At 39.2% G+C, this 22,577-nt stretch overlaps 1 protein-coding gene across 13 annotated transcripts in view; it reads left to right on the top strand.

Moving 5' to 3' along the window:
* SOX5 (SRY-box transcription factor 5) overlaps positions 1-22,577 on the top strand; it is a 1,100,902-nt gene that overhangs the window by 151,275 nt on the left and 927,050 nt on the right. For all 13 annotated transcript variants that reach the window (XM_070049491.1, XM_051850857.2, XM_070049490.1 and 10 more), the window contains one exon: positions 7,684-7,765. The gene's annotated coding sequence lies outside the window, so the exon portion shown is untranslated. The remainder of the gene's footprint in view (positions 1-7,683; positions 7,766-22,577) is intronic.

Here is a 22,577-nt window from a genome sequence, read left to right as displayed (position 1 = left end):
ATGGGATAGTATCATCACAGGCCACACCTGCTATGCTTCAGCGCCAGCCGCTATAGTATTCATAATGCACTTGATGAACTTTGACATCCTCTCCTATGATCAGAAAACAAATCGCCCCTGCTTCGCAGCTGTGTAGGAGAAAGTAGAAAGGGAGACTCGAGTGGAGCTGTGTTTGTTCATGAGACCAGTGTTTGTTCATGAGAAATTTGGTTGCGATGTGTTTTGGAGGACCCTAGCTTGACAGGAGTGCCTGAGCCAATCTGGGTGACTAGGACAAGTAGTTAATCCTTTGAGAAGATGAAGTTCTACTTCTCTTAATTGGATCTCCATCTCCTGCACTAAAGCTTTCAGAAACCTAGGTAGCCCATCCCTTCTGTTCACCTTCTGATCTCTACTTCTTACAGTCTTCTGCAAGCCTATGACTAATTAGACAGGAGATTAGATTCATTATTGGATCACTGCCATTTGCAAATTAGGGCATATTAGAAGCTATTTGAGTATTTTTCTAATGAAAGAGGCCCCCTAGATTTAACAATGGAGATAATATCTCACAAAGCCAGACATGAGAGGTGGGGCACATTATTGACTTGGCTGTGTCCTGTGCTTTCAGCTCTTAATCTCAACAGTTCCTTCAGCTCTGTGTCTATTACCAGTATTCCTTAGTTGGATATAGGCAACATCTGCTATTCCAGGTCTGACAACCAGAGTTTGAGCAAACAGTCATCTCTTAGAGTGGGCAATTGATTTAAATTGAGCAAGATTCACCCTAAAGTATGGAGTCCGTCTCACAAAATGCTCTACTGGTAAAGAGATACTGGGGAGAAAAGCCACAATATATATTACATTATGCTATAGAGCTTGTTTGTGTATGGATGTTCATTTGTTTCACTATAGTATGTGAGTAAAAAATGTTCAATTACAGTTGGAGTAAGAAATGAAAATCAACATGAAGCATCAGAAATGTGTAGCTGCAAAAGTTTTTGAAAATATTCCTCTGATTTCTACTATTAGCATTTCACTGAATAAGAATGAGAGGATAATGTAGTGTCACCCTTTTATATATCTGGATGAGCTTGGTGAAAACCAGCTTGTGTTAAAAGATGATAAAACTTGACCTTGAGGTATGTTCAGTGATTATTGGATTCCAGCTGTCCTTCCTTGGTCTTCTCTTGAAAACCCTCTATTTCAGGTGTAGTGTCCTGGGATCCAGCCTGCTCCTTGGGTTTTTTAGAACCGTGACCCTAACATTTTCTGCCCTTCTCTTCACCTTTGCACGTTTTTCCTATTCCTTCAAACACAACTCAAATGATACCTCTCTTAATCCCTTCAGTGACCAGTTCTGTCTAAGGGTCTTTCCACTCGCCTGCCTCTGAAAATCTTTAAGTATTATTTTCTGTTCAATTCATTTGTCAAATAATCTGTTGCCTTATGAAGATTCTTCTACTTTATGTCTTTGGGCTGTTATTAACATCTTGTATTATTGATTATGACCTTTTTGAAGGTAGAAAGCCTTGATATGTTAATGAGCCCCATGAAAATTATCTACTTTTCATGTCATTTTCTTGGAAAGGGAAGTATAAAGAGTCTTTCATTCTGGACATAAAAATAGCTCACACTTATTAAGCATTTGAAGTATGCCCAACACAGTAACAGATGCTTTGCAGGCACGATCTCATTTCTTTTTCACATATATGTAGTAGCTTAGATAAAAATCTATCTCAAAAGAGTTGAAGCAAGAAAGGGAATAAGTGGGGATGCTAGAAAACAGTCTTGAGGCTCTCAGGATATCCGTGCATCCGTCTCCAGTGTTGTGTTCCATCTCTAAGCTTTCTTCTTCATTGGCTTTTTATTAGGAAGCATCTTTGGCAGTGGGCATTTCTGATTGTGAGTTGTCCTCAATAAGGATAGAAAGAAAGATCACTCCAGCATTGATAGGGGGAAGTGAGCCTCACATGGCTTCCCAGAACTGATTGCTAAGGCCTGATCAGTCATCCCTAGAGTACAGCGAGAGGGGACATGGGCCAACCCTAACTGAACCATGAAGTCTGAAAATCGGGTGATACAATTTTTCAGTGAATTGCTGTGTAGACACCTAATCTGGTAAGCATTATTTCTAATTTACAGGCAAGATCTAGGTAGGTAGGAGATTCACCAAGGCATGAACTTGAGTTGATGCTGGTTACAAGTTTGCTTTACTATATAATCTTTATTTGAGTTGTATTTTGAATATCAATTGTGTTTTGAATATCAAAAAAAAATAAATCCCACTGTAGAGACCTCATTGTTTATCTTCAGATGCTTTCTTCAGATAATCATTGTTTCTACTTACTCATATAATCTCAACTTTTCTACCTAGATCGGGAATTGAAGCATTATCTGAAATTCTTACACATTAGGTGACTGGATTTGCTGTCCACCGCTGTATTTCAGTCACAGTCACAGTCATAGTCATGGTGGTGGTGTGTGTTTTTTTTTTTTTTTTTTTTTTTTTTTTTTTTTCTGCCTAGGTATTTTTTTAAAGATGTATTTATTTACTTGGAAGAAAGAGTTGTAGAGGGTGGGACACATAAGCACACATACCTACAGACTCTTCCTTCTGCTGGCCCACTCCCCAAATAACCAGAGATGGATCAATCCAAAGCCAGGAGCCAGCGGCTTCTTTAAGGTCTCCAGTGTGGGCTCTGGGGCCCAAGCTTTCTAGCCATATTCTGATGCTTTCTCAGGTACATTAGCAGGAAGCTGGATTGGAAATGGCACAGCCAGTACCCAAACTGACATCCACTTGGGATGCTGGCACCTCTGGCAGCAGCACCTCGGGCCTTACCTACTCTGCCACAGTGTCAGCCCCCTACCTAGGTTTTTTTTTTTTTTTTAATACCTTCATGGTTCCACCAGGCTACGAAGATACCATACCCAGCTAAACTTTGTGATGTTATTTTGCTAGAATGGAGATAATTGCAGAGGAATAGTTACTTGGTCAGGGAAAGCGCCCTCCATTGTCTAACAAGATGACTGAGTAGAAGGTGGAGATTCATGGCCATGTATGTGAGCTGGAGTAAGAGCTCTCAACAGAGAAACACTTGGCCACCCTGGGGAAAATAAGCCAGGAATCACCGGGCTGTGGGTGCTGGCGACCTGATTCTTGGAGCTCCTGCGATGAAAGAGTGTGGGTCTGGTTATCTCTGATATCTTCCTTAAATCCAGGACCTGCCCTGCTCTTGCTCGGGCCTGCCAGCATGCCCTGTTCTTCAGGTTCTTCTGGACATCTTTATGCTCGGGAGAGACCACCCACCATCTCCATCAAGCTCCAAGTCTTGGAATTTCTCTCCTTCCGGACCCAAAGTTGCAGGTGTCCAAGAGGAGTTTTCTAAAATCTTTGATGTTACTGTATGTTGAGATGGTATTTCTTATATGTTGACACACAAGGCTGTGTGTTATACTCACACCCCTTTCCTGGCCTTCTGGAATGCATCCCTGATTTCAGGTCTTTGTCTGCTAATGACTTTTCCAACTTTGAAGTGCTTAGAGCTTCTTCATTAGTTAAGTTTTAATGACTTTGTTTTCTACACAACATCTAACAACGTACGTTGCTGGTATTGCTCAACAATATATTTATAATTTGGCTTAGAACTCAGAGATGGGTTGCGACCATCTTGTCTGTGACACTGAAGTTGGAACCAGAAATTTTCTCCCACTGATGAAGGGGGATTCACATTGTGCTATCGCTGGGTACTTTGAGTTCGGGCTAGGAATTGTAGTATGAACCAGTGTTTATGAGCCTAACCCATAGGTTGGTAGGTATATCACGCTATGTTCATCCATTCAGTCTTCAGTAAGTCAGCTAAGGGGTTAATCTGGGATCACTTTTAGTTTTTAGAATATAGAATTTCATGGGTTTTCTGGATTTTGGCATCCATTCAGGGATAATGGTTTTGTGGTTCAAAAAGTATTAAAAAACTATGATATCTTACCCAAACTAGTTAATTTTGATTATCTTAGAGTTTCCATTCGATCCATGGTAGTACTGAGGCTAGCAGGGTGAACACATTTTACATAAAAACAAGTGGTGGCCTGTTAACAGTGGAAGATGGATTAATGAACTGTCTTCCTATTAACAGTTTGTACCTATATGGAAGAGAGATTCTGTTCATCTGTTGATTTTTTTTTTAACCAGATAATTCTAACTTTATCTTTAGTCATGAACATTAGCAGAGGGCATATCTGTTTTACTTTTTAATGTGAAAAACCACAAAGGATTTTCTAAATTAGCAGGGGGATTTACTCAGTGAACTAGTGAAAAATGTTAGGAGCTTCCATCAGCTGTTTGGGTTTCAGCTGCCAGTTTGGGGCATTCACACTCTCCCTTTCCTATCCCATCCCCAGGGGACAAAGGAAAGCAATAGAATTTTCTTTGGTGGTAGAAATGCCTCTGAGATCACTGTTCTAAATGTGCAGGGGTTTGGAGTAGAAATCTTGGGGAAAAAAAAAAAAAAAAGGAAACCACAGGCGAAGCAGCTCTGTTGACGAGGGAAGTTCAAAGGCACCTGGTGAAAGCACAGCACTGGACATGGGAATGCAGATTCTGCAGGCTTCATCTCTTGCGGTCCAGGAGTGTGGAAGTCCTGTCTGCTTGAAGAGTTGGACACAGCGGTAGCCATCTAGCTTAGCTTGCCTTTGCAGTTCAGATGCTTCTCCACTGGAGTGCTGAGCACCTTCACTCACCTTTCCCTTTCGTGCTCCACGTTGTATGAGACTCCGATGGATGTCAGGAAAGCAGATGGCTCCCTCTGTACTTGGTGTGTAGTGATGCTGTATCATGTGGCCTGCACACTGGGCTGGAGCAGCAGGGCGTTTGAACTCCGCCTTTGGTGCACGGCACTAGTGTGGTCAACCTGTGCAGGCGGCAGGTCAAGGAACCCAAGTTAGCTTGTGAACCAAGTTGTTCCCTGAAGTAAAGATGATACATGGACTTGGCTGGGAGGTCAGTGATTAAAAGCTGACTTTTTCCGCAGTGGTGTTGGGTATTTGTTGATATTTAGACAACATCTGAGTAGTAGCGACTTAGGCATTTAATCAAAGCACAGTGTATTATTTAAAAAAAAAAAAAACCTCATTATAGATTCGTAGATCTGTGTGTTTGTGTGCTCCAAGATAATAATAATACTGGGATACATTTCAGAGAAGAGAAATGAGTAAAAATAAGGAAAAAATTAATGGATTTGAGCCCAAGTAAATGAAACTATTATTTAATTATAGTATCTGTGAATATAAATGGGAGATGAGCAAGAATTTTTTTCTTTGGTTTGGATCACGGAAGATTTCATGACTAAAAGGGGAAGTCTGTCACTCAGATACATGCTGAAGGCTCTATCCTTCATAAAATGAATCAGGGAACATAGCGAATATTTTAGGAAATGATTCAGTCTCTTGTATACATTCAAGTGTTTTACATCTAAAGTAAGTAACATTGTATGGTGTGGCTATATCCCTGTGTTCTTCAAATTTGCTACTTTCCAGTACCCTCTATAAATGGGAAAATCTCACTGATGGACAATGGAAATGGACGTGTTAATGCTATGAATTCCATCTTTGAAACCTCTGATGGGTTAGTGTCAGCAGTACTGTCTGTGATAGGTTGATTGATTTGTTATCTATTGCTACTTTTGGCAAGTGGGTAAGCTTTAAACCCCAGTATCCTGGTTGAATTCCAATGTAGATGAGTGATGATATTCCATCTGCCATGTACTTATTTTGCCTTCCTGAAGGAAATGAAACATAACTGCTTTCCAAAGCAGACTATTGATACCCTTTATATAAAAAGTTAGTATTTTTTATTTCATATTATGTAGCTCAGTGTCATCAGATCTTGATTCTTGCCCAGCTCTGTCACTGACTCATCCATGACCTTGTGAATGGTAACTTCATCGGTCTAAAATTTATTTTCTATGAAAGATGAACCCAAGTCTGAGTAATTGTTAAGGTGAGCACTAGGCTGGATCATTGTTAAATCTGCTTACACTCTAAACAGAATATGAATTGTTCTTGGTCCATGTTGTGATAAATAAAATTGGTGGAAAATCCTGTCCAGACTTGAAAGATTTTCAGATTTCTGTTAACTTTAATGTTTCAGAAAACATATTATCTTTGATACTACCTTCAAAAGTTGTCTATTCCAAAATAGCATCAATCAAATGATAGAAGTCTGGCAGTTTCAAATCAGAGTCGAGATTCTTTTAATTATTGTTTGTTTTCCACCTGACTCATTCCTCAATTATATTTTAGAGAGTATATTAATGTGTGTGTAGTTCTAGTTGTATGGGTGAGAGAGGTGGACAGGTTAATATTTAACATAACTACATCTATTCTGATGTTTAAATTCTTCCTGTACCAATGGATTGAGTTTCAGAAATACTCATTAGGATGTGACACTATTTCATGACACACTAAAGTAACAGAAATGATGACATCAGTAGGCTATGATGTATTTATATTGCTGTGTATCTAGAGGGCCACTGAAAAGCTTTTCAAATAGATTAAAAGATACTGTAGATAAGCAAAAATTAAATTATAAAAAATGTGGGAAAAGGAAATGAAAAGTAAAAGAAAAACAGAAAACAAAAAATAAAATTGCAGACTTAAGCGTTTTGTTGACTTAAGTCAACAATGCATTAAATATAAATGGTAAAAATACAATTAAAGATATATGGTCAGAGAATGTGCAATAGTAGCATTTAACTGTATGTAAGATAGTCAAATATGACGATAATGTAGGCAGATGAAAGTGAAAGGATGAAGAGACATGTATCAGGCAAACATGAGTGAAAAGTAATCAGGAGTTGCTAGATTAGATACAGTACTTTCTAGAACAGAGAATTAACAGCAACAGAAAGGAATATTACATAATTAAAACAAAATGGCTTCACCAAAAAGCATGGCAATCCTACCTTGGTATGCATTAGTAACTGAGTGGCGAAATACATAAAGCAAAAGCTAATGGAAGTGAAAAGAGAAATAGACGTATGCACAGTTACAACTGGGAATTTCTTACCTCCTAGCCTTTCCAACCTCATTCATGTCCTCTCTCTCTCTCCCTTGGCCTATTGTGTCATAGCCCCAGAGGCCCTTAGATGTCCGTGGACGTTCTTAGACACAGTTCCTACTTGTTACTGCATCCCTGCTTAGAATTCTCTCTCTGGCTTGCTCCTTTACTTGATGCAGATTTTAGCACAAGAATCAACTTATCAGGTAGGTTGTTCCTTGAAACTTCTACCTGAAGTAGCATCCCTCTCCTAATCTATTCCCTTACCTGAATATTTTCTTCTTCTGTTATCCTAAATAGAATTGATACTTTAAAAAAAAAATTCCATGTCTTAGATAAGAAACTTAAAATCCCACTCTACTTTTTGTTTGCTGTATGGTCTGGGATTTGGAGCATTTCATCAAAAAAAAAAAAAAAAAAAAAAGAAAGAAAGAAAACAAGCTGATTCACTGTATTTTTTCATCTTCTGCCAATTGCTCTAAATCTTTCTGTGCAGAATTTAAAGATTTTAAGGGTTCTGAAGTAGTCAATTATTGCAATTCACTATTTTTCCAAAACAGCTAAAAGACTTCAAAGACTGAAAACCCTGTCTACACACACCATGCCTCTGCTTCTGAATGACTTGATTTTTAATTCTCTTCTAGGCTTTTTAATCAAACTGTGGTACAAATACACACTTCAAGAGGATCCTTAGAAATCGTGGACAAGCCTCCCCATATGTGGCAGGTATGTCATTTGTCTATCTGCAAAAAAATGTAACTTTTCTTCTTCTATAGACCAATTCAAATTATGTTGGGACCCTCGGTTAGCCATGTTCCAGCAATCTGATATTGCATCTGAGATACTGTGGTACTAAGGTTTTGAGGTACTAACCTCTTCAGGGCTGGATCCCCAGTTCTTCATTTGGCATCACTTCATTAGTCCTGCTTGTTGTTGTCTTTTTTAGAGAAGCCACTTAGAGGCATATAACTTTATATTTGTGCTTAGCTTAGTTCATACATAGGATGTTTTCTTCTAAGCCTATTTTTGTGTGTATGTGTGCATGGCAATTACTCCAATTCCCTAGAATCCTTAGGGTATTGAAACTCAGTCCAATAATCAACACTCCCCATCCATGTTCCTGCCTTGTCAATAGTTGTCTAATGCTACATGGGCTATTTGGGAGGAGAGAAGCAAGATAGAAAGAAATGAGGTAAAATACTGTGAGTATTATATCCCATAGGGAAAAATAAATATTGCCTGCCTTCTTCTGAGTACCTACATAAGATTTTTTAAATCTTTATAATGACATTGCATGCTTTATATTAAGGGTCTGGCATCAGAGGAAATTGGACGTGTCAGCGTGCTAGGGCTGCAGTAGCAAAACACCATGTATGAGGTGGCTTAAAAAGCATAAATTTGTTGTCTGAAAATTATGGAGATTAGAAGTCTGAAATCAAAGTGTTGTGAGACTGGATTCCTTCTGAATGCAGTGAGGGAAGAATCTGTACCAGGTCCCTTTCATTGGCTTGTAGGTGGCTGTCTTGTCCCGTTGTCTCTTTTCTTTATTTTTCCTCTGTGTCTATCATCCTCTCCAGATTTTTTCCTTTATCTAAGTTCAATTGTTATATTGCATTAGGGCACATGCTAAACAGCCTCATCTGTGCAAACTACATTCAGAAAGACTGTTTACAAATCAGGTTATGTTCTGAGGCACAGGGGTTAAGGCTTCAACAAATGAATTTGGTGGGAGGTAGTCTAATTCAACCCCTAACAGGGCTCAAAGACGCACCATCATGTATAGGTCACACAGACACGGAAGTGCCGGTGTAGAGACTGTGCACCATGACTGTGTGACTGCAAAGCTTGTGTTCCTTGTACTGTAGGACTTTTCATCTCAGACAGGAATGGTTTGTGAAGTTGCACAGTGGGGAGAAGAGCTCCATCCAGGAAAGCAGCGCCTGCTGACACATGAGGTTGAACCATCGCAGGGACTCACATCTAGTCTTCTGTATCTGTAGAGAGGTCCAATCTAGTATCGTCTTAACACTGACTATGTCTGGACTTGAAGTATGGATTATACCAGGATTCCAGAAGTTCTTCAGCTCCTAAATTTATGTCAACTTGAGTTTGGTGGTGTTACTCCTGTGGGCTGTGGTTTGCCTTTTTGGTGTTCTTGACCTGTATTCATGTCTTAATATGCTGTGTGTGTGGTCTCCTTCATGTAGGGCATATTGAAACAATGTGTAATAAAACAACACATTTAAATCATGCAAAAGAACAAGGATAAACTGTTTGCTCTAAAGTTCCTGTAGGCCTTTACTGGATAATGATAATTATAGCTTAACCAAAAAAGGAGAAAATATGTTCAACCTCAATGGGGATTATATTTAGGAGAGTTATCAGATTGTTACGGATATTTTCCTTTTTCAAACAATTCTTAGTGCATCCTAGGTGGGAGATAAGAATTGCATCCTAGGTGGGAGATAGGAATTCTATTAGTGATTCAAGAATGTGGCTTTAAGCAGATGAATGTAATTTATCTAGATGGTAAAATAAAACGAAAATGTACTAGTCCTTTTGGTTATGGCGTTAAGTATAAATGTACAGAAATGTCCGTTGTAAGATTTTTCTTGCCAAAACTCTGATAGATGCTCACTTACTGAGAAATAAGTGTACTGAGAAACTTTTAAGAAAAATACATTTTAGCGAAGCTGCACTCAGGATATTTGTTAAGATAATTGTGTATGGGAATCGAAAGATAATTTCCATAAAATAAACGTTGGCCTTGTGAGTAAGCCTGGTACAGATGTGCAGGTTTGAAGAGACTTGAATAGCAGCTCTAATAAAAATTAGTTGACCATGAAAGAACTTCTATATTATGAATTAAATCTCCCATTAGTAAAAGCAAATGGAGCCACTAAAAATATTTTTAAATAAGGGTTAAAAAATTGCTTTCACTACCAGTAACCAAAAGCAACAGACCCAGCCTTCTGGTTTCCAGTCATGTACCACATAACGTTTTGTTCAACCATGGACCATGTATTGGACAGTAGTTGTGTTGCCTAGTGACGTCATAGACATCATACCATCATAGTACAGCACATTACGTACATGGTTTGTGGTGATGCTGGTATAAATTTACACTGCCAATTGTATAAAGTATAGCACATACAATTATGTATGGTATATCATACTTGGTCATAGAAATAAACAGCTGTGTTATGGGTTGGCATGTGGGCTCTCTTCAGCTTTGTATTGTTATTATTGTATTGTGTTGCTTCTACTTAACAAAAATGTAAGTTTGCTGTAAAACCTCGTACTGCTGGGCTGGCAGCAACCTCAGAAGTCTGCCATTCACTGTGTTTCTTGATTCCATCGAGAAGTCACATCAGCTTATTGAGCCATACCAGCTAGATTCTGAGACGGCCATGCTGCGGTGTTTGTGTGACCGAGCAAGCACTAAGGACCCATTTCTCAGAGTGTGTCTTCATCTGTGGCTGTATTTGTTTCTCCTTTTTCATTTTGTTCATTCCATTGAGGCTTGCCGAACACTTATTCAGTCCAGGCTCTTGGGAATTAGACGTGGCTAGGGGAAGGTTCTAGCACTGAAGGAGATTTTAATTTATCAGGGAAAACAGACAGTGAATGAGACCTTCTAACAGGAGAGAAATGCAATACCAGGGGAAAGAGGCCAAAGAGGTTACGGGAACTGTGTTGTCAGGTCTGGGAGTGCTTGAAGAGGTGAGTTGCAATAGAAACTTGAATAGAAATTCATCAGCCAAAAAAGAGGAGAGAATGGTATTTCAATCTTAGGGAAGAACGTCTTGGAAGGTTTAGGAAGCTGGGAATAGCATCACAAGGAACTGTAAATACAGCAGCGTGTCTAGAACAACAGGGGATGAGATGAGAGAAGTAGGTGGGCACGGTACCGTGGTGGGGAGGGGGAAGTTGCACCGGTTATCCTCTTGGCAGGCAAGGCTTTCAAGCAGGGAAAGGGTATGTTTAGAATTTCATGTTAGAAAATCTTTGGTATGATTGGATAGATGGCTTAAAAGTTAGAAATTTTAGGAGATTGGTAAGAAGCCACATAGACCAAGAAGCTAAGGTGAAGTTAAAATAAATGAAGCTTGTCCAAGGGCCTCTCAAAATATTTTGGGAGGTACTTTAATATATGTTTTCACGGTCATTTGGTTTTAGAAGTTTTGCAAACATAACAAGTTTTAAAACTTCTGTCAATTAGTAATTTTTTTTCTATTTCTATCCTACAAACCTATATTATGTTCTCTTTTTAATAGGTGGCTTTGCCCATGAGAGTATTTCAGGCATGGAAAGCCAAGACACTCTGGCAAAAAGATCTCTGTGAGTGAGATCCCAGTGGAAAGAACAGGTCTTCAAAGAGGGAGGTGCCTTTCTCTGAAGGGAGGAGAGAACCTCCACTTTGACTATGACCGTGTCTAAACAAGATAAGAGTCGGAGAACTCAAGGGGCTTCCATAGCCTTGGAAACTCATGGCCGGAGCATAGGGAGACTACTGATGCCATAGACAGGAGTGTCAATTGGTAAAGTCAACAACAGGAGTCACTGTGCACTTACTCCTCATGTAGGATCTCTGTCCTTAACGTGCTGTACACTGAGGCTTAATGCTATAACGAGTACTCAAACAGTATATTTCACTTTGTGTTTCTATGGGGGTACAAACGACTGAAATCTTTACTTAATGTACACTAAACTGATCTTCTGTAAAAAAAAAAAAAAAAAAGAAAGAAAGAAATTATCAATTCCCAACTTGACTCTCACTGGGATTAAATATGACAATAGGTCTGATCTGATTTCATCATCATTTAAAAAAAATCATCTATTATTTTTCACTTTATGTTTCTGTGTGGGAGCAAACTGTTGAAATCCTTACTTAAGGTATACTAAGCTGATCTTCTGTATATTAAGATAATCGAAAATGAATCTTGATGTGAATGGAAGGGGAGAGGGAGTGGGAAAGGGGAGGGTTGTGGGTGGGAGGGACGGTATGGGGGGGGAAGCCATTGTAACACATGAGTCGTACTTTGGAAATTTATATTCATTAAATAAAAGATAAAAAAAATAGGTGGCTTTGAAGTGCCCATACAGATTTTTTTATTCACAATATTATACCTTGTTTTTCTTTGCCTGCAAATATTACAAAAATTGAAGGCCCTTCAAATGCAGAGGTAGCCCAAGTGTAATATTGCCATAATGCAGAATAAAGTTCATAAATTCTTAAAGCCAGATGCAGATGTAAAGAAGTACTCAGAGCTCTGTAGGTGTGACAGAGAAGACAGTGACAGGATTACTCACTTCTAGTACCTGGTGAATGGTAGGGTTGTTAACAGTGCTCTTTTTTTTTTTTTTTTAAGGTAGTCATTATTGTAAATAACATTTTATTGAAAGAGTATGTGTTCGTATTTTCTGACTTACAGAAGTGGATTTACTGTGTCCGACTGTAAACATGTTAATGCATTTTGTTATCTGTTGCCAAATTGTTTCTGCAGATAAATTGCATCATTTAATACTGCTATAGTTCATGGAGAAATAGGTTTTCTTGTCCATGTTCCCGGTAGTGCTGGGCGTTATAATTTTAATTTTTTTGAACTGAATTATTGGGTAAAAGTGGTACCTCCTTTCCCTTTTACTTTGAAGTGAGATAAATACTGCCCATCATTGTGAGCTTTCCATCGGAATCTGTTTTCAGGGGGTAGTTACTGTGGTCTTTGCCTGGTGGTGATTTAGGAAGCATTAGGAGATAGTTGTAAATCTTTTATGTAAACAGTTACGTGAGACACCCTAAATGCATACATGGCGTGCATACCATAAAAGCTAGAAGTAGGCGCAGCTAAAATAATTCTGCAGATAAAATTATTTTCAACCAGGTGTTAGCAAAGTTTTTGTCAGACAGGCTATCGGGTAAATACTTCAGGTTTTGTAGACTGCAAAGGAAAACAGCCTATTACGTAAGCATTTTCAGAAAGAGTTTACAAAAGTATTTTGACATAGCTCAAAATATAATAACGATAGAGTAAATTTTATACAATCAGTTAACTAATGAGAAAAAGAAATTTGGAGGGAAATCCTCTTAACTCTTGGTTCAAAGTTATTATCTCTGTCAAGCATTTGTGAATGTTTGTTAAAAGTTATTTTGAGTTCACAGAATGAGTTTATTTGGACTATAGGCCATATGATGCTGACTGATGTTTCAGACAGTGACATTGTAAGAGTTAAGGATTTTTGAGAGACATGAATGGACTGACCCGGTGCATGCTAGCTCTCATGTACGACTTGACTTCCTAAATGCCTACAGCACACGGAAGCCAGGAGCCAGGAACCCCTTTGTGGTTTCCTACGTGGGTGGCAGAGACCCAGTAACCGTAGCCATCTTCCGCTGCTTCCCAGACTGCACACCAGTAGGAAAGTGCAGTAGGGAGTTTAGCTGGGACTTGAACGCAGGCACTCCTCTATGGGATGTGGGCATCTTAACTGCTAGCTGGAAAGCCTCATCGTAGGCAGTGACGTTCTGAAGGCATTTGCCCATTAGGCTTTGTGAAAATTGGTAATATGTTTCAGTTCTCTTTTATAGCTTATTTGAATCTCTTTGGGATCCTGTAATTTGCAGATACACTCAACAAAACAAGTGTAGGTGCATGTGCAGATGTGCACATGTGTGGTACATAGTGGGTATTGGTGGATTTATTCCGCTTTGTTAATGGAATTTGGGATCAATTCCGAGTTAGTTCCACCTGCTTCAGAGATTGGATTGTCTGTCTTGAAAGTTTCAACTGGAATTTGATTTTCTAAATCTGAAACTGATTTTTTTACTTCAGATCTTTGGTGAATACATTGGCATGCGTATTAAAACTTGAATAAATTTAGCTTTGCTCAAGGATATGCTGAATTTTGGATAGGATTTCATAACACTAATGATTGGATTGAAAGTTTATGTTCGGGGGAGGGCATCCTGTTGTAGCCACCACTTGGGATCCTGGGATCTCCTATCAGAGTACTGATTGAATTACTTTTTCTTCCACTTAAAATCCAGCTTCTTGATAGTACATCCTGGGAAGTGGTAGATGATGACTCAAGTACTGGGATGCCTAAGACTGACGTGGGAGACATGGATTGAGTTTTAGGCACCAGGCATTGTTCTGGCCCAACCCTGTCTGTTAGCCTTTTGTATTTTTTCTTTGAAAAACGTTCACATTCTTTGCCCATTGCTTAACTATATTGTTTGTTGTTGATTTTCTTGAGCTCCTTGCATATTCAGGATATTAATCCTTTATTATTAATTTTTTATTTATTTGACAGGTAGAATTATAGACAGGGAGAGAGAGAGAGAGAAAGGTCTTCCTTCTGTTGGTTCACTCCCCAAATGGCCACTATGGCCAGCATTGCGCCGATCCAAAGCCAGGAGCCAGGTGCTTCTTCCTGGTCTCCCATGCTGGTGCAGGGGCCGAAGCACTTGTGCCATCCTCCACTGCCCTCCCAGGCCACAGCAGAGAGCTGGACTGGAAGAGGAACAACCGGGGCTGGAACCTGGCGCCTATATGGGATGCTGGCGCCGCAGGTGGAAGGGTATTAATCCTTTATAAGATGTAGAATTTACATGTATTTTCTCCCATTCTGTCAGTTGTATCATGACTTTGTTTCTTGGGCAATACAGAAGCTCATTAACCTGATGTAATCCCATTTCTATTTTTGCCTGTGCTTTGGAGGTCTTAACAAGTGTTCAAGTGCTGTGGCACTTTCCCTGTGATTTCTTGATTGTTTCAAGTCTTAAATTTAGATACTTTATCCATTTTGAGTTGATATTTGTATAGGGTGCAAGGCTGTAGTCTTATTCCCAACTTCTATATGTGAAAATCCAATTTTCCTAAAACCATGCATTGAACAGACTGTCCTTTCTCCAGGGAATCTTTTTAGCAAATTTGTCAAAGATTAGTTGGTTATAGATGTGTGGATTTATTTCTGAGGTTTTTGTCTTATTGCATTGCTCTACATATCTATTTTTATGCCAGTACCATGTAGTTTTGTTTACAATAGCCTTTAGCATGTCTTGAGATCTGGTATTGTGCTGCCTCCAGCTTTGTTGTTTAACATTGCTTTGGCTATTTGGGGTCTGCTGTGTTTGCATATTAAATTTGGAATGTTTAGTCCAGTTGTATGAAGAATGTCCTTGACGTTTTGATGGGGATTGCGTTAAATCTGTAAATAGCTTTGTGTAGGACTGTCATCTTGATGACATTTATGTCAAACTATGGATATAAAGATTTTCTCCTTTTTTTTTTTTGTGACTTCCTCTTGTCTTCTGTTTCTTTGATTAATGTGTTATAATTTTTATTGTGAAAATCTTTGTCACATCTGTGGTTTAAGTTATCCCAAGTTAGTTACATTTTTTATAGCCATTGTGAATGGAATTGTTCTTTTAAATTCTTTGAAGCAGATCATCATTCATGCATAAGATTTTCATGTGTCGATTTTTGTATCCTGAAACTTTACTGACAGAGATAATTTGACTTCCGTGTTACCCACTTGAGTCTCCTTAAATTCTTTTTCTTGCTTAGTTCAGGCTAAAATTTCCAGAACTGTACTGAATAAAACTGGTCAAGGTGGGCATTGTTGTCTGGTTTCAGGTGCTAGTGGAAATGGTTTCAGCTTTTCCCCATTGGATATTATGTTGGCTGTGGGCTTGTCATATATTGCCTTTCCTTATTGAGGTATATTCCTTCTATACCTAATTTCTAAAGGTTTTTTTTTTTTTAATGATGAAATGATGTTGTATTTTATCAAATGCTTTCTCTGCATCTATTGAGATAATCATATAATTTTTATCCTTTATTTTGCTGGTGTGATTTATCATACTTACTGATTTGCATATGTTGAGCCATGCCTGCAGTTCCTGGGAAAAATTCTACTTGGTCAGGGTAGATGATCTTTTTGGTGTGTCATTGGCTTTGATTTCCTAATACTTCATTGAGGATTTTTGCGTCTACACTTACTATGAACATTGGTCTTTAGTTCTCTGTTTTGTTGTACCCTTGTCTGGGTTTGGAATTAACGTAGTGGTAGCCTTATAGAAGGAGCGTTGAAGGGATCCCTGATCTTTCTCAATTGTTTGCAATAGTGTAAGAAGCATTGCTGTTAGTCCTTTCTTGAAAGTTTCATAGAATTATACAGTGACACCATCTAATCCTGGACTTTTCTTTATTGGAGACTATTTACTACTTATTCATTCTCATCCTTAGAAAGTCTGAAGAGATGAATAACTAAGTCTTTGTGCCTCAGTTTTTGTTAAGTTTTGCATATCCAGAAATCCATCCAATTTTCTAAATTTTTAAATTTTCTAATAGTTCATAATGGTTCTTACTTTATCTTTGTATTTCTGAGATACCAGTAGTAAATCTTTTTTTTATTTTTTTTCACCTCTGATTATATTGATTTAACTCTCATCTCTTCATCTGGGTCTCCCACATGGGTGGCAGGGATGCTAGACTTGGGTCATCTTGCAATGATTTTTCTTTTCCAGGCATAATAGCAGGGAGCTGGACAGGAAGTGGAACAGCCGGGACTTGAACTGGTTCATATGGAACACTGGCCTAGCACTGCCCCTTAAGTGTGTGTGTCTGTGTGTGTGTCTGTCTGTCTCTCTCTCTCTTTCTATTTGTTTTTGGATTAGTCTAATAGTTCATTAATTAAAATTTTTTTTTAAAAAAAACACATCTTCATTAATCTTCTGTATGGTCTTTTACATTTTTTGTTTTGTATGTTCTCTAAGTTTTATTACTTCGTTGACTAGTTTTGGGTTGTATTTGATATTGCTTTCCTTGGTCCTTCAGATGCATCATTAGATTGTTTTTTGAAACTTTAATGTAGGTACTTACTGTTACAAACTTTCCTCTTAATGCTGTTTTGCTGTATCTTATAATGTACTACATTTTTGTTTTGATGTGCTGTGTTTTAGTTTTCATTAGTTTCAAGGAATTCTTTGATTTCCCTCTTGATTTTTTCTATGACCTATTATTCATTCAATAGCATGTTGTTCAGTCTCCATGTCTGTAATTTCTGTAGTTTATTTTGTTGTTAATTTCCAGCTTCATTCCACTGTGGTCAGAAAAAAAATGCATAATATGATTGCAGTCTTTTTGAATTTGTTGAGACTTGTTTTACCACCTAGTATATGGTGTACCATCACACACTAATGGAAAGAACTTATTTCTGCAGCTATGGGATGGAATGCTCTTGAGATGTACATTAGGTCCTTTTGGTTTGTAATGTAGATGAGTTCTGTTCTTTTTTTGTTTTTTTTTTGATCTGGTGATCTCTCCATTGATGAAAATGGTATGGTAAAGTACTGCAGTATTATTATATTGGGACTTAGGTCTCTAATTTGATCCATTAACATTGGTTTTCTAAAACTGAGAGCCCTATTATTAGGTGCATATACATTTATGGTGGTCGTATTTTGTTGGTGAATTCATCACTTGATCATTACCCAGTGACCATGTTTGTCTCTTGTAACAGCTTTTGTCTTAAGGTCTGGTTTGTCCGATGCAGAGGTACTCTGCTCGCTTTTGATTGACATTTGTGTGGAATATCTTTTTCCATCTTCTCAGTTGTGAGTGTCTTTACTGGTGAAGAGTGTGTGTGTGTGTGAGAGAGAGAGAGAGAGGGAGAGAGCGTGTGCGCGTGCGCACTTTAATCCATTCAGCCAATCTTTTAACTGGGGAATTTATAGTCAAGGTTATTATTGATAAGTAATGACTTGGTCCTGACATTCTATAACATTCTCATTGCCTAATTTGAATGTCCTTTGTTCTTTTACTAGTAATTTTCCTACCTCACATCCTTTAATGATGCTGATAACAAATTTTCTTTGTTTTTAAGTTTATTATATTTTTAGTCAATATGAATGCCAAGAATGGCTATATTTCTACTGCATAATCAAATACAATTAAGGGGCCAGCGCTGTGGCTTACTTGGTTAATCCTACGCCTGCGGTGCCAGCATCCCATATGGGCACCGGGTTCTAGTCCCGGTTGCTCCTCTTCCAGTCCAGCTCTCTGCTGTGACCTGGGAAGGCAGTGGAGGATGGCCCAGGTGCTTGGGCCTCTGCACCCACATGGGAGACCAGGAGGAAGCACCTGGCTCCTGGCTTCGGATCGGCGCAGCGGCGGCCGTAGCAGCCATTTGGGGAGTGAACCAACGGAAGGAAGACCTTTCTCTCTGTCTCTCTCTTTCACTGTCTAAAACTCTACCTGTCAAATAAAATAAATAAAATCTCTAAAAAAAAAAAATAGAATAAAGTCATTGCAAAACCTTATTTTAAATAAAACAGCAAAGTTTTCCCAACTTACTAGGTCATTTTGATTTCACATTTTGTTTAATGGAGAAATAGGTTACATCTATTTCTACAGGAACTACATGTGTAGTTTTTAAAGAGATAATGTGTACTGGATTGCAATTAGGTGGCTGAGAGTTGTCCATAGGCTGTTTGGAAAATGAAGACATAAACGTGTATTTCCATAGCCTTCCTGCCAGGGGCCCATTCAGAGTTAGAAGATTTATATGTGTGCTCTACCTCAAATATTACCTTATTATTAAAGACTTGCTATTTACTTCAAAGAGTTACACACACACACACACACACACAGATAGACAAAGACAGAGGGAGAGAGATTTTCATCTGCTTGTTTATCTCCCAGATGGCTGTAATGGCCTCGGTGGGCCAGGCTTAAGTCAGAAGCCATGAACTTCCAAGTCTCCCATGTGGGTTGCAGGAGTGCAAACACTTGGGCCATCTTCTGCTGCTGTTCCCAGGCCATTAGCAGGGAGTTGGATCAGAAGTGCAGCAGTCAGGACACAAACTGGTACCCATATGGGTTGCTGGCCTCACAGGTAGCAGCTTTACCCACTACACCACAGTGCCAGCTCCTATTATCTTATTTTTTTAGTTACTGAAATATGTGGCAATTTGTTTAAGGATCTATCTATCCATCTGTCTGTCTATTTATTTAAAGGCATTTGCAAAGAGGGAGGGAGAAGGAAGATGATGGAGGGGTATCTTCCATCTACTGGTTCTCTTCCCAAATGGCTTCAATGGCCAGTTTTGGGCCAAGCCAAAGTCAGGAGCCAGGAACCCTTTCTGGGTCTCCCACACGGGTGGCAGGGACCCAAGTTCTCGGGCCATCTTCTGCTGCTTTCCCAGGTGCATTGACACGGAGCTGGATGGGAAACAGAGCATCTGGGATGCAGATTAGCACTACCATTTTAGGACGTCATTGCTGGAGGCAGCAGCGTAACACAGTGCCCACAAAACTGACCCCTGGCAATTTTTAAATATGTTTAATTCCATATTTTGTATATAGTGGAAGGTCTGGGCATTTTGAGAAAAATTACAGTAATCGTAAAATTCCATAAACAAACTTTGCTCCAAGTACCTATTCTTTATTTCACTGAAAGCTCTGATGATTGTTAAATACCAGTTGGACCCCCTGTGTCCTGAGATAAAATGCATTAGTTGATATTTATGTTCATAATTATTTGTAAGTATCTCCTATCTATAGTTGAAAAAAAAAAGCATGTTAATTCAACCTGAGAAGAGTACATTATTTCAGCAGAATTGAAACTGAGCCGCTTCCTTACTTATTCCTTACTCCTGTGGCCCCCTCATTTCCCAATGTCCAGAGAGAAGCCCCAAAAGATGTACATGGATGCGCACATGTCTTTGTAACATTGGAAGAGGAAGCTGTTTTGATGATAGTCATGGAAGACCATCATACATTCTCTTTTTTCTCTTTAAATGGATATTACACAAAGGGGATTTCTCAAAATTGTTGTGCTTTGGGGACGTGAATCTGTAGCAATAATTCAGACAGTTACCACTGTGTCTGTGTGCACTTGCATCTATCCTTTCTTTGCTAATTTATTTGGAAGAGATAAAGAGAAGCGGACAGACACATGGAAGTCTACTATCCACTAGTATAGTCCCCAAATACCCACAATAGTCAGGACTGGGCCAGGCCAGAACCAGGAGCCTAGAATTCAGTCTGGGTATCCCATATGGCTCCAGGAATCTAAGTACGTGAACCATGACCTGCTTCTACTAAGTACTGACCTGTTACCTGCCTCTCCCATTATGTGCTTCTCCCAGGGTGTGCATTATCCAGAAGTTGAAATTGGAAGCAGAGAAGCTGGGGCTTGAACCAAGTACTACAAGATAGGACTCAGACAATGTCCCAGCCACTATCCCAAATGTCTGCCCTGCCTGTTTCCTGAATGTCACTTGTGAATAGTTAAATACAAAATTTGGTTTAACATACCTGGTGAAAGATTGGATTATTTGTCTGTTCTGTGTATAAAAAATGAAGACAGTCAGAAGAGCATGCATCTAACAACTGTAGGAGGAAAAGTGTTCAAGTGTGATCATGGAACTAATTAATATAAATATGCATATTCTGTAGTTAGTGATGTTTGTGACATCTGTTAACATTTTAAAGCTGTTGGAACTTTTTCATGGCAAATATTCACTTCTGTGTCAAATAGATACTGGAGTTTGCAATCTCTTTATAAAATTATGTAAGCTTTGGGCCGTAATAAACTGTATCCACAGAATAAAAACATACTCAGTAATTAGATGACATGAGGGTAAAGGTCACTTGTAGCCTCCTTTGGGACTTGTCATATACTTATCATTTTAGTTCAGGGTTGTGTGCATCTTCATAATACCAAACAGTGTTGCTCCATGATAACTGTTCCTCTCCATGGAGACTAAATCTTGTCTGTACATTGTAGCTTAGAATTTCTGCCCCTTCGTGGTCTTGAGGAAAAAGGATTCATGCTACTTGGCATTTTTTATGGGTGAAAAATTACCAAAATTCTTTGATTTTACTAGGGATTAAAATAAACGATGGATTCATATTTAGTTACTTGAAAGGCAGAGTAACAGAGCTCTTCTGTCTGCTGGTTCGTTCTTCAAATGGTCACAGCAGCCAGGTCTGGGCCAGGCCAAAACTAGGAGCAGGGAACTTCTTCTAGGTCTCTCACCTGGTGGCGGAAAGCTAAGAATTGAGCCGTCACTTGCTTCTTCGCAGGTACATCAGCATGAAGTTGAATGAAAAGCAGAGTAGTAGGGACATGAAGCAGACACTCTGATAAGGGACACGGGCATTCCAAACTGTAACTTAACCTAACGTGCCACAACACCTGCCCCTAACCAGGGATTCAACATAGGGAAATGTTTGCTTATCATTTACCTCAATTATGTTTTCTTTCTTGACTTCTCTAAAAGAAGAGAAAAATAAAGGGGGAGAAAGAAAAAAAGATAAGGAAGGAAAGAGGGATTGAAAGAAAGTGACTCTTAGAAGTCACAAGACTTTTTGATCCTAACGGATTACGATGTTAGAATGGGTGGTGTATTGATCAACAGTTGCCTCAGATTCTGAAAAGTGGTGGGGACACAGTCCGTGACACGTGCAGTAAGGTGGCACGGTACTGTTCAGGCTCTCTGTGTCTTTCCTTATATTAAGTTTTGAATACAAATGTATGTATTCTTCAATGTATTTGTTAAGAATAACAGCCTTCCACTGATTCTCTAAATATGTATTTCTTTGAAAGGCAGAGTGGATGGGGGCTGGGGGTTGAGAGGTGGGAGAGAGAGTATCTTCAATTTGCCATCTTAGATGGTTCAAAGCCAAAGCCAAGGGCCAGGAACCCCATCCTTGTCCCCCACCTCAGTGATAGGAGCCCACGTAATTGGCCCATCTTCTGCTGTCTTTCCAACTACATTAGCACAAACCTAGAGGAATAGCTTGGACTCATGATGGCCCCTCAACCTGTGTTTTAAGCAACTCTTTATTACAGGACAACACTTACAATACTGCAAGGATGTGAACCCAGCATCCTCTCCGCGTAGACACATCTTGTATAGTGTCTTATTAGCAGTCACCACAAAAACACTCTGTCCTGACATCTTTGTGCTTTGTATCTCCCCTGGTTGTACCTGCAGACTTGGACTTACTCCACACATAGACACAAACTCCGTGAAGAATTTGTTTCAGATGCTCACAAAGACCTGACGTCATGGAGACATATCCTGGGGTAGCTGGCCCTATGTGATGAGGGGTGTTGATGGACGGCTTCCACAGCGTCAGCTAGAGGAAAACTGTGATGGGTGTGTGAGCCATTGGGAGCAACTGCCGTGCCGGCATCAATGGGGTTAACCAGCCTTGCCAGCATGAACAATGGAAACCGGGCAGCCCTAAATGAAATGAGCTGAATATTTCATTCGGCCACTCAGCTGCCTGCTCCAATTGCCTCCTTTACTAAAATAAGAGCTTAATCTAAAGTGACAACAACATCAGTTTCTGTGTGCTCCAGTCACACTGAACATGACTTCCTTAACATAAACACTATTTACATGGACCGTCTGGATATAGCTGGGAATCAGGAGCGTGCCCAGCTAAGACACAGGGTACAATGAAGGACGCGGAGCAGGCAGCTGAGAATTAACATCAGCAAATGAAAGCCTGACCCT

Source organism: Oryctolagus cuniculus, chromosome 9, assembly GCF_964237555.1.
Source record: "Oryctolagus cuniculus chromosome 9, mOryCun1.1, whole genome shotgun sequence".
Classification (NCBI taxonomy): Eukaryota; Metazoa; Chordata; class Mammalia; order Lagomorpha; family Leporidae; genus Oryctolagus; species Oryctolagus cuniculus.
Note: the sequence above shows the minus strand (reverse complement) of the source record. Positions and strands in the feature narration are given on the sequence as shown.